This window comes from Erinaceus europaeus, chromosome 11 (assembly GCF_950295315.1).
Source record: "Erinaceus europaeus chromosome 11, mEriEur2.1, whole genome shotgun sequence".
NCBI classification, from domain to species: Eukaryota; Metazoa; Chordata; class Mammalia; order Eulipotyphla; family Erinaceidae; genus Erinaceus; species Erinaceus europaeus.
The window spans coordinates 16,123,714-16,141,470 of NC_080172.1; positions in this window are offsets into that span (position 1 = coordinate 16,123,714).

Genomic DNA, 17,757 nt, shown 5'->3' on the forward strand with positions numbered 1-17,757 from the left:
CCTGAATATTTTTATAAATTGTGACATTTTGTTATCAGTTTCTAATAAGGATGCTGACTGACGGATTAAAAAAAGGGTTATAATTCCACCTAGAATAAAAACTAGTCATAAAAATGATCAGTTTTACCAAAAGCAATAAGACAGTTGACCACTAGTACATTAAATTATATATTTTCTCTACCTGTGCTACTACTACTGTTTATCTCCTATAGTACAGATAGTATTCATCTAAGTGTAATTGATTATGAATGACAAAAGTCTACCATAGTTGTTTCAATAATTCATATACACTAATTCATTTATTATTTTTCTAGCAATTGACAGGACTTTGCATTTGTACCTAGAGGATGTTTGAGATTCTGCATAACCCAGATTTATTTTCTATATATTGCAAAATGCAGGATGTTCCCTTTAATAACCTGAAATTTTAATAAGGGTCTAAGAAATAGTTGAAAAAGTGAGTGAACTTGTATTTAAATTAGATCTTTGAGAGCTTGGAGATTCTAAGTTGGTGAACTCTAATTAAATCCCATAAGGCCACTGGGCCTGCCTCCCTAGTTCTTGATGGTGAAAGTAAGGTCTTCAAAGAATCCCTTGGCAGTATACAAGTAGAGAGGGAGAAATACTGCAACCCTTCACTACAACATTTTATAAAGCTAGAATTCCAGAAGGAGTATCAGACAATGGGAACAACAGAAACGAAAGCCTGAGAACTAGTAAAATAAGAGATGTAGGGGAAAAGAATTTGGAAAAAGAAGAAGTAATACAAGAAGAATATCACTCATGCAGACTACAGTGTAGATGTTAAACAAGACAAAGGAGCAAAGATATACCTGTGAAGTTAGGACAAAGTAAATCTTACCTGGCAAGTTTAGCAATTAAAATATCCAGGAAAAATGTTCAAATACAAAATTGTTATTTAAAAAAAAAATTCTAACATTATCGTAGATTTTCCCACAAGGCACATTTTGCCATGTAAATATATAAGAAACTTTTTTTTTTCCTTTTAACAAGATTCTAGCATTCAACTGTATGGGTTAAATTTAACTGTGATTACAAGAGCAAGATTATTGAATCAAAATAGGATCAAGAAAAAAATAAAAAGCTGGTGATCAAAATGAGCTTAAACTTGACTTTTCCATAGTTCTGTCTATTCAGTAATAGAAATATAAACCAAATAAACCATTGAATGGATGTATCTTTCTTTTTGTTGTTAATATGCCAGAAAGCAAAGGTAAGTTGGAAACTTTTATTTTCTTATACTTGAAATACATTCAAGATAGTTATTTCTTGTTATCATAAAATGAAAATTGAATATTCTTTTCCAGAAGTATACACAGTTCTCCTTTAAAAATATTAAAGAAAGGGAAATCATAGGTTGATTTAGATTAACTGTGGTTAACTGCAGCTAAGTCAAGGATTTCAAAGGGAAGAAGCTAGGAAGGACATTGTAGGGGGGTACTTCATTAAGTTGGTGGTGGGAGTGGTGGAAAACACCTCTCAAAGGGAGATAAGAGGCTGTACTCTTACAACAACAGTTGCCTTGTCTTCCCAACAAAGTGATTTGAATTTGTAAAGAGAAGATACAGAAATGTCCACTAGGCAGAGAGATGCAGAGAGATATTGCCCTGTCCCCCACCATTAAGTTTTCCCCAGATGAGTTTGTCTGACAATGTGTGCATCAGTTGTTGCCATATACATCTGCCGTTTTATTTTCACATTTTGGAATTTGCATTTTTTTTTACTAGTCCTAGTGAAATTTTGTTACTAGTCTTAGTTCACATTTCAAAAATTTAGCAAAGTTCATAGCAAAATACCTGCAGGTTTCCATATCCAATAGATTCCTGTGAAACTCAATACAAAACTAATTGAAGAAGTGAGGCAGACAGCTTTGTTCTCAAGAGTCTATTCTTGTGCCATGGCTAGTGAACTAGTATGTTCTTTGATATCTGACTGTTAGGAGATGGCCTGGAATTCCCCATCTTTACCAGATGCTTTACAAAGTAGGAATGATATAGGAATACTTAGAATTTATACTTTTGTAGTTTGCTCTACCTTATATTTCAAACGACTTTTAAAGTCCTATGGATGCTATTTAGATCACTTGTACATCTAGATGGAAATACTGGTTCTTGATGCTGTGAATAAACCCCTCACCCTGAAAGGATATTGAGCTACTGGGTACTACCTTTGTTCTTAAGTATGTTCCCCAAAGTTTTATTTACTTTTTGAAGTCTTTTCTAGGATGAAAGTGTCCCAGTGCTTTTGTGGCCTGCTACTTAAGTGGCTTCATCTTTTCTTGGGGGAAAAAAATGAAAGTAACAAGCAAAATATAGAAGAGAGTTTAGTTTGTTCCCTGATCAAAAGGGTCATTTATTGATCTGGTGCTTGAAAGGGAAAGATCTGTTTTTTTTTTTTTTCAAAAGTCATTGTACTACCTAGAGTTTGAACTCTTCTCTTTCTTATTACCTACCAGTAAGAGATAAGTCTATATTTTTTTCTACAAGGTTATTCATAATTAAAATAAGAACTATATCATTACTGTAACCACATGAAAATGATCTTAACCTTACAAGACTGAAAATAAACATCTATACCATTGGAATGTTGACAATTTTAGATTTAAATGCAGATGATTTCTTTTAAGCAATAGCTTCACCATGCATTTTATTGTTGCTTTTTTCTCCTACTTTAAAGATTACATTAGAATGAATTATATTTTTAAACAGGTTATTATCTTTAAATAGGTTATTAGCTTTCCTTTACCCCTCCCATTTCAGACCACAGAAACAAGCTTAAAAACTGGATTGCCTTATGACTAAACAAATTAACTGGAATCAAGAAAATGCAGTCTTACTAGAAATATATTTCCACTTTGTGAAATTAAACAATTTAGTAAGTGCCTCATATTTATTCTAAATAAGTACAATAAGGAACTAGAATTTTTTATTTGCTTGTTTATTTTTGCCACCAGAGTTATCTCTGGGACTCAAATACTATAATAATTAGTGTACCTGAAAATTAATAAATAATGAACCTGCAAATTAATAAATACCTGCAGGAAGACTCCCCCACTCTTAGTGACTATTTTACTTAATAGAGACAGAGAGTAATAATGAGAGAGAAGGGGAGAGTGAGCAAAGAGAGAGACAACTACAACACTACTCCACTACTTGGAAGCATCTCCTTCCCTTGCAGGTGGGGCCAAGAGTTTGAACCCAGACCCTCGAGCATGATAACTTGTGATCTCAATTGGATGTGACACTACCAAGTTCCAGAAATGAGAATTTAATATTTATTAAGAAATTTACATACACAGAGAATTTTATGCTCTGGAAAATCCCAATTTCACCCCCATTCTAGGGATACAAGCTATACATGTAGTGCTGGATGTTAAGTAAACCTAGATAGATGGATGAAGAGGTAAAAACATTTATGTATGCATTTGCTATTATAGTTCATTATATATTTCGGTATATCATACAAGTATTAAACAATACATGCAGTTATACTGATCTAGGTTTCCCAAACTTTGTTCTTTAGAAAACTGTTTGCTAAGCTTCATCCATGCTATTCTTTGGGAAAAATAGCTCTCTACTGAAATAATGTGAATTTACGATCTATCTATGGAGATTTACAACATAAATTAGAAAATCGATCGGAGAAAGAATGTAAAAGGCAAGACCTATTTTCAAAAACAATTTGATTTTTTAAATATTTATTTATTCCCTTTTGTTGCCCTTATTGTTTTATTGTTGTAGTTATTATTGTTATTGTTAACGATGTCATCATTGTTGGGTAGGACAGAGAGAAATGGAGAGAGGAGGGGAAGACAGGGGGAGAGAAAGACAGATACCTACCTGCAGACCTGCTTCACAGCCTGCAAAGTGATTCCCCTGCAGGTGGGGAGTTGGGGGCTTGGCCCAGATCCTTATGCCAGTCCTTGCGCTTTGCACCACCTGCGCTTAACCTGCTGCGCTACCACCCGACTCCCACAATTTGATTTTTTTATAATGAGAAATGAAAAACAGTTATTAAAATTTTCATCACACACTGAAGAGAATTAATTTACTGTTTTAACACTGGGCTTGAATGCCTGAAGCCCTAGAGGCACCTAGTTCAATCCCTGGCACTATCGTAAGCCAGAGCTGAGCAATGCTTTGCTCTCTATCTTACTAAAATTAATAAATTCAGTATTTTTCTTTTAAATTCACACTATCTTAATTATACAGTTAAGAAAACTGTACTGGTGAGAAATAAACTTTTAAAAAAAATTGTTTTATTATTTCTTTTATTATATCCATCCTCATACATATGAAACAATGTTATATTGTGGTGTCAGTTTGCATATCTTTTAGTCTTTTATTTATTTATTTTATTTATAAAAAGGAAACATTAATAAAACCATAGGATAAGAGGGGTACAACTCCACACAATTCCTATCATCAGAACTCCGTATCCCATCCCATCCCCTGATAGCTTTCCTATTCTTTATCTCTCTGAGAGTATGGACCCAGGGTCATTATGGGGTTCAGAAGGTGGAAGGTCTGGCTTCTGTAATTGCTTCCCCGCTGAACATGGGTATTTACATGTCAACCCATACTCCCATCCTGCCTCTCTCTTTCCCTAGTGGGGCGGGGTTCTGGGAAATCAGAGCTCCAGGACACATTGGTGGGATTGTCTGTCCAGGGAGGTCTGGTTGACATAGTGCTAGCATCTGGAACCTGGTGGCATAAAAGAGAGTTAACATACAAAGCCAGACAAATTGTTGACCAATCAGGAACCTAAAGGCTGGAACAGTGCAGATGAAGAGAAAGACACTTTTTAAAAGCTCCCTTAACACCTTTGTGTAAATATTGGCTCGACCATTTGATTTTTTAACATGATGGAAAAATACTTTCACTTTTGTAAATACCAATTCTTGTTTACAAAATACAGAAAGTACCATTTTTCCATAGCTTATCGTGTTTATAATATATGGGTTATACTTTATATTAGCTTACTACATATTCCATTTCTACTCTGCTATTTTAATTGAGTTTTCTTTTAATTTTTATTTTGCCTCTTCGATAAGACTGAAATCAATGTTACTGTCAGAAATATTCTACATGGGCAATCATGGATTTTAAGAGTGCCAACACAATACACAGAATTTAGATTCTAAATCAGTTAATAAATACATGACTACAAGTCTTAGAAAACCTAATTTTTTAAAACATTTTTTTCCTTTATTGGAGGGAATTAATGTTTTACAGTCACCAGTAAATACAATAATTTGTACATGCATGACATTTCTCAGTTTTCTGCATAAAAATACAACCCCCACTAGGTCCTCTGTCATCCTTTCCAAGACCTGTAATTTCAGTGGCTAAAACAGAGATTACCACCCCATCCATTTCATTGAAGTCTACCCAGTTCATCTTTCCTTCTGCTCTACTGGCCTCACATGCTATTCTCTTTCCTTTCTCTCTCTTTCTTTCTTTCTTTCTTTCTTTCTTTCTTTCTTTCTTTCTTTCTTTCCTCCTTTCTTTTTGCCACTTTTTTGGTTGAATATGCTTATCAATGCTGGTAGATAAAGGATCATACTGGATCATATTTTTATTTGGTCATATTGGATCATATTTTTATTTGGTCATGTTGGATCATATTTTTATTTGGTTAAGAACTCATCATACATTCTTCTAAAGGGGCTGCACCAGTTGATAAGTTGGTATTTCCAACTGCAGTGGCAGTGTAGCAGATTCCCTATTCCCCCAATACCTCCCTGGAACCTGTCATTTCCTGTTTTGCTGATGTAGACTATTCTCAGGTCAGCTGCTTGGCTGGTAGATAAATAGTATTACACAATTAGGTTTCATATCTGCATTCTAGATAGAAGGGCTTGGGAAAGGGTCACACACTAAGCTGGCACCATTTATCCTGCATTATTATTAAAACAAAGATTTTCCAGAGCTATTCCAATCAGATGTGGGTCAATTACATTTGTGGGGTCCAGAAGATGGAAATATCATGATGTTTTTCATAGTGACTAAGAGGCAGAGAGAGAGAGGGAGAGACCCCACTGAAAATTCCTTCAATGTGTTTGGGGCTCAAATCTAAGTCATAGACATGATAAAGCAGTTCACTCTCTTAGCAAGCTATTTAGCTGACACACAGAAATTTAGAATTGATGAAATTTTTGTCTGACATATTACATTTGATAATTGGTGGCATTATTGTTATTTTTTTTTTTCTGAGACTCAGGCTAATTCCATGACCAAAAGAGCTTCAGGTTAGAATGATCTGTCCCCAAATTCCTTCAGAATTCTTAAATCACCTTCATTGTTACTATACTGAATGTAGACATATAACACGATGATTAAAAACAGATGTTAGGGAGTTAGGCGGTAGAGCAGTGAGTTAAGCGCACATGGTGTGAAGCTCAAGGGCTGCCTTAAGGATCCCTGTTTGACCCCCCCGCCAGCTCCCCATCAGCAGGGGAGTCTCTTCACAGGCGGTGAAGCAGGTCTGCAGGTGTCTATCTTTCTCTCCCCTTCTCTGTCTTTCCCTCCTCTGTCCACTTCTCTCTGTCCTATACAAAAACATTGACAACAATAATAACTACAACAGTAAAAAGGGCAACAAAAGGGAATAAATAAATAAATGTTTAAAAAAACACACATCATGAAAAAAGACTTTAATGTTACCTACATTGGAGCTTAAATCTGGACATCAATGCTGATTATCTTTGTCACCTTGGGAAAGTCATTAATCCACTCAGTTTCAATTATGCTCCTCTTTGTTAACATGGTAATACTAATGTTATCTCTTTAGAACTGTTTTGGAGGACAGTATCTGATAATATGTTTAATGTAATCGACATAAAAAAACTTAAAAAAAAATTTACGTATTCATTTGTTGTATAGAGACAGAAATTGAGAGAGGGGTGGAAGATAGAGATAGATGACAGATGTTAGATAGATGATAGATAGATGGATACATAGATAGATAAATGATAGATAGATAGATAGATAGATAGATAGATAGATAGATAGATAGATAGAAACCTGCAACACTACACCCCTCATGAAACTTCCCTCCTGCAGGTAGGTGAAAAAACTCTTCACATACAGCTATTCCATTCACTTCCTTTCCCTTTTGGAATCCATTTTGGCTAGTCCAGAAAGATCTGAATAGGCCATGAAACTCCCCAACCAATTCCCAATTCAGTCAAACTACTGAGCACATTGTTTTTCTTTGCCTGGGGAAAAGGCTCAGGTAACATCTGAGGATGTTGAAATAACACCACACCCACCACTTTCCAGAGCAGCTAATTTAAAACTACTTGCAATTTGGGAGAATCTGTCTCAATATCTAACTGTAAGAACCTGCAACTAACTTCACTGAAAGGTTTTCCAAGAGAGAAGGATTGTATCCAAGACTTGTGACAGTGGTAACTTAGAATGAGGCTACAGTGATCTAATTAAAAAGGTGATTTCCTAACATATGGAGCTCCCATGTGAAGGAAAGAGAATATGCTTCACTGGGGGAAAAGCTGACCCTGTAAATTCTTATGACATTCGACTTCAATCTTAACTACTAAACACCTTTCAAATATTTAACTCTCCCCAAGTAAATGTACTCCCTGTAAAGCTCTTATTTTCTGACTTTTATCCCAGTTGGATTGACTTTGGGGACTGTATCGCTGAGACCTGTGCATTAAGTGGTACATATGTTGAATAAACAACCAGACAGATACCAACTGTCAAGTTGCTTTACCAGAGTATTCAAAAAAAAAAAAAAAGCACATATGCCATGTTGAAAAGCAAAGGAAAAACAAAGGTTTATAATAGAACAAGGAAATATTTCAGGTAAAACCCAGCCACATGCTTGAGTGAGTGATTATTTTATTGCATTAGAATCATGGGGAGTTCGATATAAACAGCGTTCAAATTATTTGGGGGGAGGATATAATAATCTTGAAATAATCTTAACTGTAACATTAGATATAATGGCTCCTCTGGTATCTTTTAATTCATTAGATTCATTAGTGAGTTAATACACTGAAAGAAGGACATGCTGTATTAATAGAAGCCAAGCCTGAAAATGTGTTCAGTAGAGAAACACAGGTTTGATTTTCTCACAAGCAGCAGATGGAAATAAAGGAACAGGTTGTTCGCTACAGGTATGGATGAAACAACAGAACACACCAGCTTTTCTGGCAAGTAGATTCGAAGTATTTATAGAGAATTTTCAGCCTTGTTGCCACCAGCGTTGCTCTCCTAAAATGCTATGGTGGAACAACATTGACTATGCTTCCAGGTGGCCATTTGCTAAGCAGAAAAAATCCTGATCACAAGCAATGGGTTTGCATAGTGACAAAATGTCATTGTTTTAAAGACTGTCTTCATGTAGTTTATAGGGAAATAGACCTCTAACTGTTTGGGTATCTGTTCAGATACATTAGATTTAAGCACCAAGACTGATTTTCAGAAGCTGAAAGTATATTAGAAATAATGTGCATTGCTGATAAAGAGACAATAAAGGAAAAATGTTAAGACTCTAATGGAGATCTGATACTTAAGAAATGAAGGAGGGAAATCAGAAAATAAGATGGAAAGAGCCACAAGGACAGTACTGCCCTGACAAAGGTGCCACCAGTTCAGTGCAGGGATCTAGAGCAGAGATTACTATTAGGAGAGTCTTATGTCAGGTAATCTGGCAAGGCTCTAAAAGTTAGCATTCTGTCATCATTTGCTAAAACTTTCCATAGAAAGTATATTCTCATATTAAGCAAGAGGGGAGGGGAGGGAGATAGTGTAATGGTTATGCCAAAGGCTTTCATGCCCTAGCCTCTATGGTAACAGGTTCAGTCTCCAGCATTGCAATAAGCCAGAGCTGATCATTGCACTTATCTCTCTACTTCTCTCCATCCTTCCCTTCCTCCCTCTGTCCTCTTTATTTTTTCTCTATCTTTTTTAAAAAAAAAACTTAATAAATAAATAAACAAACCATCAGGGTAGATTCCAAATATGCTATATTGGTGGGCTGAGAAGACATTGTGACCTGAAGGATCTGAGTGGAGTGACCGCCACAGTAGACTTTTCCCTTTTTTTTTTTTTACTCAATTATTTGTTTTATTTTAAATATATTTTTAGTAGAGATTTAACATTGCTTTATAGAATTATCACATTTCAAGAGTATTTTCATACCCATACTTGGTGCATGTAAAGATGGCTCTACAGAAGGAATGATGTTTATTAATTTATCTATGTGAAGGAAGAGATGACCAAATTTATATAAATTCCCTTATTAATTTATATTCATATAAATGCTACAGTTATCTTTTGTTTCTTCATGTCTTGGAAACAAAGGTCACCGCACAGTCAGGGACAATTTCCTGTACTAGAAAATTAGATGAAATGATAGCATTAAATTTTAAGAAAATATATGTTCCTTGTTGGCTCAGTGTGAAACAACAACACAGGAAACACCTGAAGTTAACAAGCAACACCTGAGGTGTGGCTATTAACTAGGGTATCAAGGTTATTAACTTAACCCCATCTAGAAAATCCCTTTTGTGATGTAAGGTAACCTAGTCACAGGTTCCAGGGGACATCTTTTCAGAAGCTAAAGAATTTGGCCAGTTGGGGCCAAGCAGCTGACCTGAGAATAGTCTACATCAGCAAAACAGGAAATGACAGGTTCCAGGGAGGTATTGGGGGAATAGGGAATCTGCTACACTGCCACTGCAGTTGGAAATACCAATTTACCAACTGGTGCAGCTCCTTTAGAAGAATGTATGATGAGTTCTTAACCAAATAAAAATATGATCCAATATGACCAAATAAAAACATGATCCAGTATGATCCTTATGATCCAACAGCATGAGTCTTAGGCATTTATCCAAAAGACACTCAAACATTACTTTGAAGAGACATATGCATACCCTATGTTCATAGCTGTATTATTCACAATAGCCAAAGAGTAGACACAGCCTAAAAGCCCACAGAGAGTTGACTGGCTAAAGAAATTATGGGATGCATACTCCACGGAGTACTACTCTGCAATCAGAACAGATGATATTGTCTCCTTTGGGACACAATGGATGGGACTGGAAGTGATTATGCTTAGTGAAATAAGTAAAGAGATGAATGACAACTGCCAGATGACTTCACTCATATGTGGAATCTAAAGGGCAGATACATATAAACTCCCCTAAAGACAAATAAAAAAACAAAAAGGAACCATAAGTGAACAAACTGTTTCCAAGACTTTGTGAGAACTATAGAGGTTATCTCTGAGAGCTAAGATGGTGAGTGCATAGTGGTGATGGCTGTGATATAGGATTGTACCCTATAATCTTACAATCTTATAACCTACTGTTAATCATAAATAAAAAATAAAATGAGCCAGACAGTGGTGCCTCCAGCTAAGTGCACAGAATAATAAGCACAGGGACCCATGTAAGGATCTGGGTTCAAGTCCCTGCTCTCCACCTGCAGGGGTATGCATCACAAGTGTAATACAAACTATCTGTTTAATATAAATTACTGAATATTACCTCTTTCTCTTTCTTTTTCCTTCCTCTCTCTCTCTCTCTCTCATTTTCTCTCTCTCTTTCTTTCTTTCTGCCTCCAGGGTTATCACTAGGGCTTGGTGCTGGCACTATGAACCCACTGCTCCTGGTGGCCACATTTTTTTTTCTATTTTATTAGATAGAACAGAGGGAAACTGAGAGGGAAGGGTATTATAGAAAGGGAAAGAGTCAGAATGACACCTGCGGCACTGCTTCACCACTGGCAACACTTTGATCCTTGTGCGTTGTGATATGTGTGCTCAACCAGATGTGCCACCACCGCACCCCGAATTTTGTAATTTTTTTAATGAAGAAAAAAATAATAGAATTTGGAACAGTTTGAATATTTGAAAATAAAAAGGGAACATTGCATTGTGGAATTTATTGCTTATTTTACCATTTGAAATTTCAGTGAATTTATGTCTCTCTTTTCTCTCCCTTTATCTTCTCTATATAATCAACCATATCTAATATCTATATATCTGTCTGACATTTCTTTCTGTCAATTATATACCTGAAGTATTAATGGTAAGGTAATTTAACTTTGACACCTGTAAGAAGGACAACTGCAAAAAATGAATTAAATATGCAGTTACAAATCTTTGTTTTCAGATAAATTTTGAAAAAAAAGTGCTCAGTTCTTATATATTTATGCCTATGCCCAATCTCCAAAAATTTTCTGCTTTTAAGTCATTGAGTTTACATATACAATATTGATTTCTAGGATAGTTGATTAGTTAGAAAAATTTAAAATACCATTGTTCTTGAAGTAGTTTTACTAACACTGTTACTTCAATTCTACTTTCAATGAATAATAAAGAAGAATATATACATTTTTATACAACTCCCCTTGACTAGTGTAGAACTTATATCACCTCCTTTCTTTTATACATACTCCTACTGAATATGTTCTTGTGAATGTATTTATTTATTTCATGACTAAATCTTTATTAGAAGCCACTATTCTTTTTTAAAAAAATTATTTATTTATAAAAAGGAAACCTTGACAAAACCATAGGATAAGAGAGGTACAGCTTTGCACAATTCCCACCACCAGAACGCAGCATCCCATCCCCTCCCCTGATAGCTTTCCTATTCTTTATCTCTCTGGGAGTATGAACCCAAGGTCATTGTAGGATGCAGAAAGTTGAAGGTCTGGCTTCTGTAATTGCTTCCCCGCTGAACATGGGTGTTGACAGATTGATCCATACTCCCAGCCTGTCTCTCTCTTTCCTTAGTGGGGAAGGGCTCTGGGGAAGCAGAGCTCCAGGACACATTGATGGGATTGTCTGTCCAGGGAAGTCTGGTCGGCATCATGCTAGCATCTGGAACCTGGTGGTTGACAAGAGAGTTAACATACAAAGCCAAACAAATTGTTGACCTAAGGGCTGGAATAGTGCAGATGAAGAGTTTGGGGGTTCTCTATTTTCTAAGTAGCTAGTAGGCATATTTTAGTTAAATTCCAAAGGGCCTGTGGCTATACTAGTTTTTTTTTTTCTTTTTTCTTTTTTGCCCCTGAGCCTGAAATCTGAAAAAGGCTGTATGTGATTATTTATTTTTGATAGAGAGCAAGAGGATTTCAGAGGGTGGTGGTGGTAGTGGAGAGGCACCTGCAGAACTGCTTCCACACTTGTTTACTTTAGTTTCTCCCCTGCAGGTGGGACCAGGGCCTTGAACCAGGGTCTTTGCCTTTGGTACCATGTGCATTCAACCTGCGTGTATCAAAACCTGACCCCAAAAGTTTTATTTTATTAGCTCTTATCTTCATGTAACTTAATAAATCAGAACATTAATCCTACATAGCATTATGTTACTAACTTTATATACTACCTACGTGGTATTTAATCAAGCACTTTCAGAATGCCACTTATTTTCTCATGTTTTATGATTTCATCTATTGTGCTATTTTTTGATATACAGAAAAGCATAAATAGAATTAAATGGACCAACCACAATTTCTAACTTAACATGAAAGTTAAGTGGTATGAATTTACAGTATTGGGGAAGAATATATATTCCACATGAGGAAGGGGATAGAGAGAGAGATAGAGAGAAGACAGGACATCACACATGTACAATTTTACAACTCTCAGGTCTTTCATTGAGAGACAGATAGATAGGCAGATAATAGATTAGACAGTCCAGTATCAGGACTTCCTCAGAGTGTCATAGCCTCCAGTGCTGCCAGAGTTTAGACCTACAATGTGAGCTTTGCAAGTGAGCTATCCATGCCTGTCCTATACAACTTCTGTTCTGCTACCAAAACTTTCTTGATATATATATAAATTGCCAACTGAATAATTTACATGATTGGACTAACTACATCCTATGAATTCATTGCTTGTTTTCAGTATTTTAAACTCAAAGTAAGTTTTCTGTCGCTTTGTTTCCTAAGCCAATTGCTCTGTGAGCACAGAGTGCCCTATCCTTAGGTTCTTAGAAAGTAGCTGGTTGATGAATGCAGGTATGGATAGTGTCTACTATAAGATCAGAATCTGATACCTTTCTTGGAAGCCTTTCTAATCAAAAGCATTTTGAAACATCACTTTTTTTTTCTGGTGCTTCCCTTTAATGTCTTCAGGGAAATGATAGGGGTCTGGTTGTCTGGAATTAGATAAAAACTCCATGATTTTGAGTAACTCAATGCCATATTCATTCACCACATCTAAAATAACCATTCTTTATTTTTTTTTAAATCATGTTATGAGGGGGAACGATGATTTACAGGACAGTGATTGACACAGATGTACAGTTTCTCATCTCCCCATGGTAGATCATTCTCTGCCCTCATTCACTACTAGATTGGTATATTGCACAAAAGCAAAGGACTCTGGGTAAGGAGGGAAAGGGAAAATGTAGAGTATGACGTTCTCACAGGCATAAAGTAGCACCTCACTATTGTTTCTGTTTGCATTTCTCTTATAATCAATGATTTTGAGTTGTTTCTCATGTGTCTGTTGGCTCTCTGGATTTCTTCCTCAGTGAAATGAGGTTTCTGTCCATGTCCTCACCCTATTTTCTAGTTGTTTTTTTCCTTCTAAATGTAATGATATGCTTATTACTATGTCATTTTTATTTTTAACCTTATTTGTTTATTGGATAGGACAGAGGGAATTTTAGAGGAAAGAGGGATATAGGGAAGGAGAGGGACAGTGACACCTGCAAATCTGCTTTACCACTTGTGAAGTTTTTCCCCCTGCAAGTGCAGACCAGGGATTGGAACCTGTGTCCTTACCCTCTGTAATGTGTGCGCGTAATCAGGTGCACCACCATCCAGCCCTTAATATGTCATCTTTAAAGGAAGAAATTATTCATTTGAACTGACAACATATTTGAGATGTTTATGTTTGGTACTACAGTTTTCTTCTCACTCACCTGGGTCTTGACTCCATTCTATTATATAAAAGGCTTATATGTTTCCTAAAGTGTATGGATATAACAAAATACATTTCCTAGAAGCCTTTGTGTGGAAAGAGAGAGAACCTGTAATAGTATCTGATGTGTTTCTAGTGGTGAAATTTCATCATGAATAAGGCATATTTTGGGCTATTAACTTTAGGGAAGCGTTTATATTTTGCTTATTTTTCTCCAAAGACAAGGAATTGTGGCACAAAAAGATATAGCTGGGTTAATCCTAGTGTTCTTACTATGAGGGGACTTATACTTCAGTCTGCAGTTGTTGAGACAGACAGTGAGATGACTGAAATCAAGTTCCATTTGTGATTGGGGTGTGTCTTTTGGTTGAAAATAAGAATGTGCATGGTATCTTAAAGGTGATGGTATCACACTGATTTTTATGCTTGACGTAAAAACGAATTATAACAATGAGGTTCTCTGAATTATTTCTCATCTCTAAACTCTGGGAAATAGTTTGAATGGAAATTTGGGACAACAGTGATATGATAACATTACAGGGAACATGTCTGAAGGTTAAAATTATGCCAGAGATAAGCATTCTTAAAGTTAAGTTTATTTGCCCATGCTGGGACTACAGAGAGGAGGAGGATAAGAACAAGGACATATTCATATATTCAATCATCAATCTGTTTTTATGGTTCTCCAACATTTTCAAAATTTCAGGACTTGGATGTAATCTTTTTAAATTTTCAAATTGCTGTAGGAAGTGAAAACCTTTAAAAGTTCAATGATCTTTATTCGCAAATTAATGTCAGGGACAAAGAAAAGCTAGCGATAGATAGAAATAACTAGAGATATTCGTATTCCTATAATTTTAGTTTAAATGAAATAAGCACATACAAATAATAGCCATGTGTCAGAGAATGAAGACAAACACTCTCTTGCTTCTTCAGATACTCGAAAAGTCCTCCTGTTATATACAATTATGATCTTCTCTACCTAATCAAATGCCCCCAGGTTTGGGTTATGGCTATTTTACTTTTTTTTCCCTTCTTTTCTATCTAATAGCAAGCTTAACATACTCTCCACCTGTATCTTAGTTGTGTTTTGGGGCTGACTGTCCGCATTTCCGGGTTCATTCTGTTGATTTCGAACAAGACTCCGTCTTTTGGTAGTTTGAGAATACACATTGCTGAAACATAACATTTCTGAGAACACAGAGCTCTTTTCTGAGTTAGTGAGATTTTTGAAAATCTGTGGGGACATTCCCATTGCTATATTGATACATCTTATGTACTTTACCCAAATCAGGCGGTGATATTTCCATTTCTGTTTTCTCTCTTACAGTCACCCTCTGGGTTCCCTCTGCTCCCCAAACTATAAACACTGAACATGGTATCTGAGTCTGAGACAGAAACTGGTCTAACCACCAGGGAGCCTAAACCTACTCCATTTCTTTTCAAAATGGGATCACAAAAACTGCAATTCCAACTTGTTCCAAACAAGGACTGAATTTTCTAGTTCTTAGATAGTTTTACAGACCATTTCCCTACATAGTCAGCTGTCAGCTATTGTTACTTTTTACAATCCAGAAGAATATGCTAATTGCACTGACACATAATGCTGTATGCTTAAGAACATGCCACTCAAAAGTGTGGCTCTCAGGAGGTTTCTACCTTCAAGAAACTTCATCTACAAGAAAACCCTCTGAGATAAAGGCAATTATTTTGTAACAACATTAGGAAAGGCTAAAATGTGATTTACAGCACACTACAACACACTACAGTGTGATTTAGCCTTTGTGTGAAAACATAGATTTGGGCTGAATTTAAATAGATGGTTGAGGAGGACAGAGAGAAAATCAGAGAGATGAAAATACCAAATGACTTCCAACTATAAAAAGTTCTCTAAGAATTGACAGAAGTGTTAGTGGATAGATTTCAAAGAAAACTATTGTTTCATAATATTAGGTATGAAGCTTCTAATTTCTATAGAAATCTCTAATTTCCCACATATTAATTCAAGGAACTAAAAATGTCTTCTGTGGATATTTTTATAATAATATTTTCTGTTATAAAAAAGGCATTGCCAGACACTACCATCTGCCATGTAGACTGACAGTGTACAAATCGGATGTCTTCCCTATCTTATATAATTGGAGGTTTCAGAATGATGCTTCGTTTTCACCTAAGGATAACTAAGTTTGAGTTCTCCTGGAATATTTTAATCATTTCCTTGCTGTGCAGTAATAAGACTAGCATTCCATATAGTTGAAAGCTATAAATACATTTATTGAGTGCTAAAAACTCTTTTCTGAGCTTCTGGCCATCAACCAGAATTGTTGCCATCATACCTTCTGAAATGAGACAGAAAACATAATGCCTTATAGTGGATAAATGTTTCTCTCTCTTTTTTAATTATTAATTTTTTATTTATTTCTTTCATTATTATTAGATAGAGACAGAGATAAATTGAGAGGGGAGAAGGACATAGAGAGGGAGAGAGACACCTGCATCTCTGCTTCACCACTCATGAAGCTTTGCCCCTGAAGGTGGGGACCAGGGGTTTGATCCTGAGTACCAGCGCCATAGTACAAGTGCTTAACCAGGTGCGCCACCGCCTTGTCCTTGGATAAATGTTTCATTTGTACTTACTTTATTTTGGAAATGTAAAATACTCATTTCCTTGCAACATGGGACTAGTTTTTATTTTACTTGTTCTTATCTCTTTTTTTTTTTTTGATAATAAGATGATGTCCTTTTGGACTATCTGTAAAAAGATTAGAATACTTGTAATACCATGTTTTAACCAAGTTCAAGGTCACTAAGGGGTCTCTGTTAGCTTGTGTGTATGTGTGTTTAAAGGAGTAAATTAGGATGCATTGGATCGACCTTCCCGTGGTGCATCCCGTGAGTACCCATTCATTGGGGAAACTGACGATCCTTCCTAGCCGACTGAATCCACATGGATCCCAGTCACTTTCAAAGCCATTAACTGGCTACTGAAGAAGGGCAAACGCTAGAAGAAGGAGTAAATTAAATCATCATGATTCTGGTCAATAAATAGAATTATTGAATCATTTATATAGTTATTATGAAAGAAAAAACCATTGTCTTTAAAAGAGAAACCCTTGTTAAAACGTGTTAATTGGAGATAATATCTGTGTAACTGAACACTGGCAAAAGGTAATGACCCCCTGCTGTTCTACAGTGGAAATGTTGACTAGAAGCCAAGATATTTGTTTCGAAAACAAGAGATATCAGTCCTTTGACATGGTTCTGTTAAGATGGCTTTATTTTGTTGTACTTTGTAAAAGAATCTTTATCATACTAGGTCATATTATCAATAGAATTCCATTTGTTTCAGCTTTAAATATCTTTGCTGGCTTTATTTTAACTGCTATTTATTAAATGTACCAATTAGCACCTTTGCAGCTGCTGAGTGGCTGTTCTCATCTTAATATAGTTAGTTCAGTTAATTCTGGAGGTTGCCAAAATAACATTGAAATTAGTTTTCATTAAGGTATGCTACTCAAAATACATAATTCCCTATAATTCATTGTAGCTGAAGAAACAGGCTGCCACTTCCTGCCTTAGTCCTTACCAATGCCATTTGACCAATGTGTGAAATTTCATTTGGTTAATGTATAAAACTGCACTTAAAAATACCCTGAGTTGATTGTGATTTCTATCAGCAAGAATGAATGATCTGAAAACTGTTTTCCTTATTTGGTCAGATGCACATGAGCGAGTGTTATCCTGTGATAAGAAACTAAGAGATCTGTAACTGTAATGTAAGCATTTGAGGTGCTTAAACCAACTCAGCCTTCATTGTAATGCTCT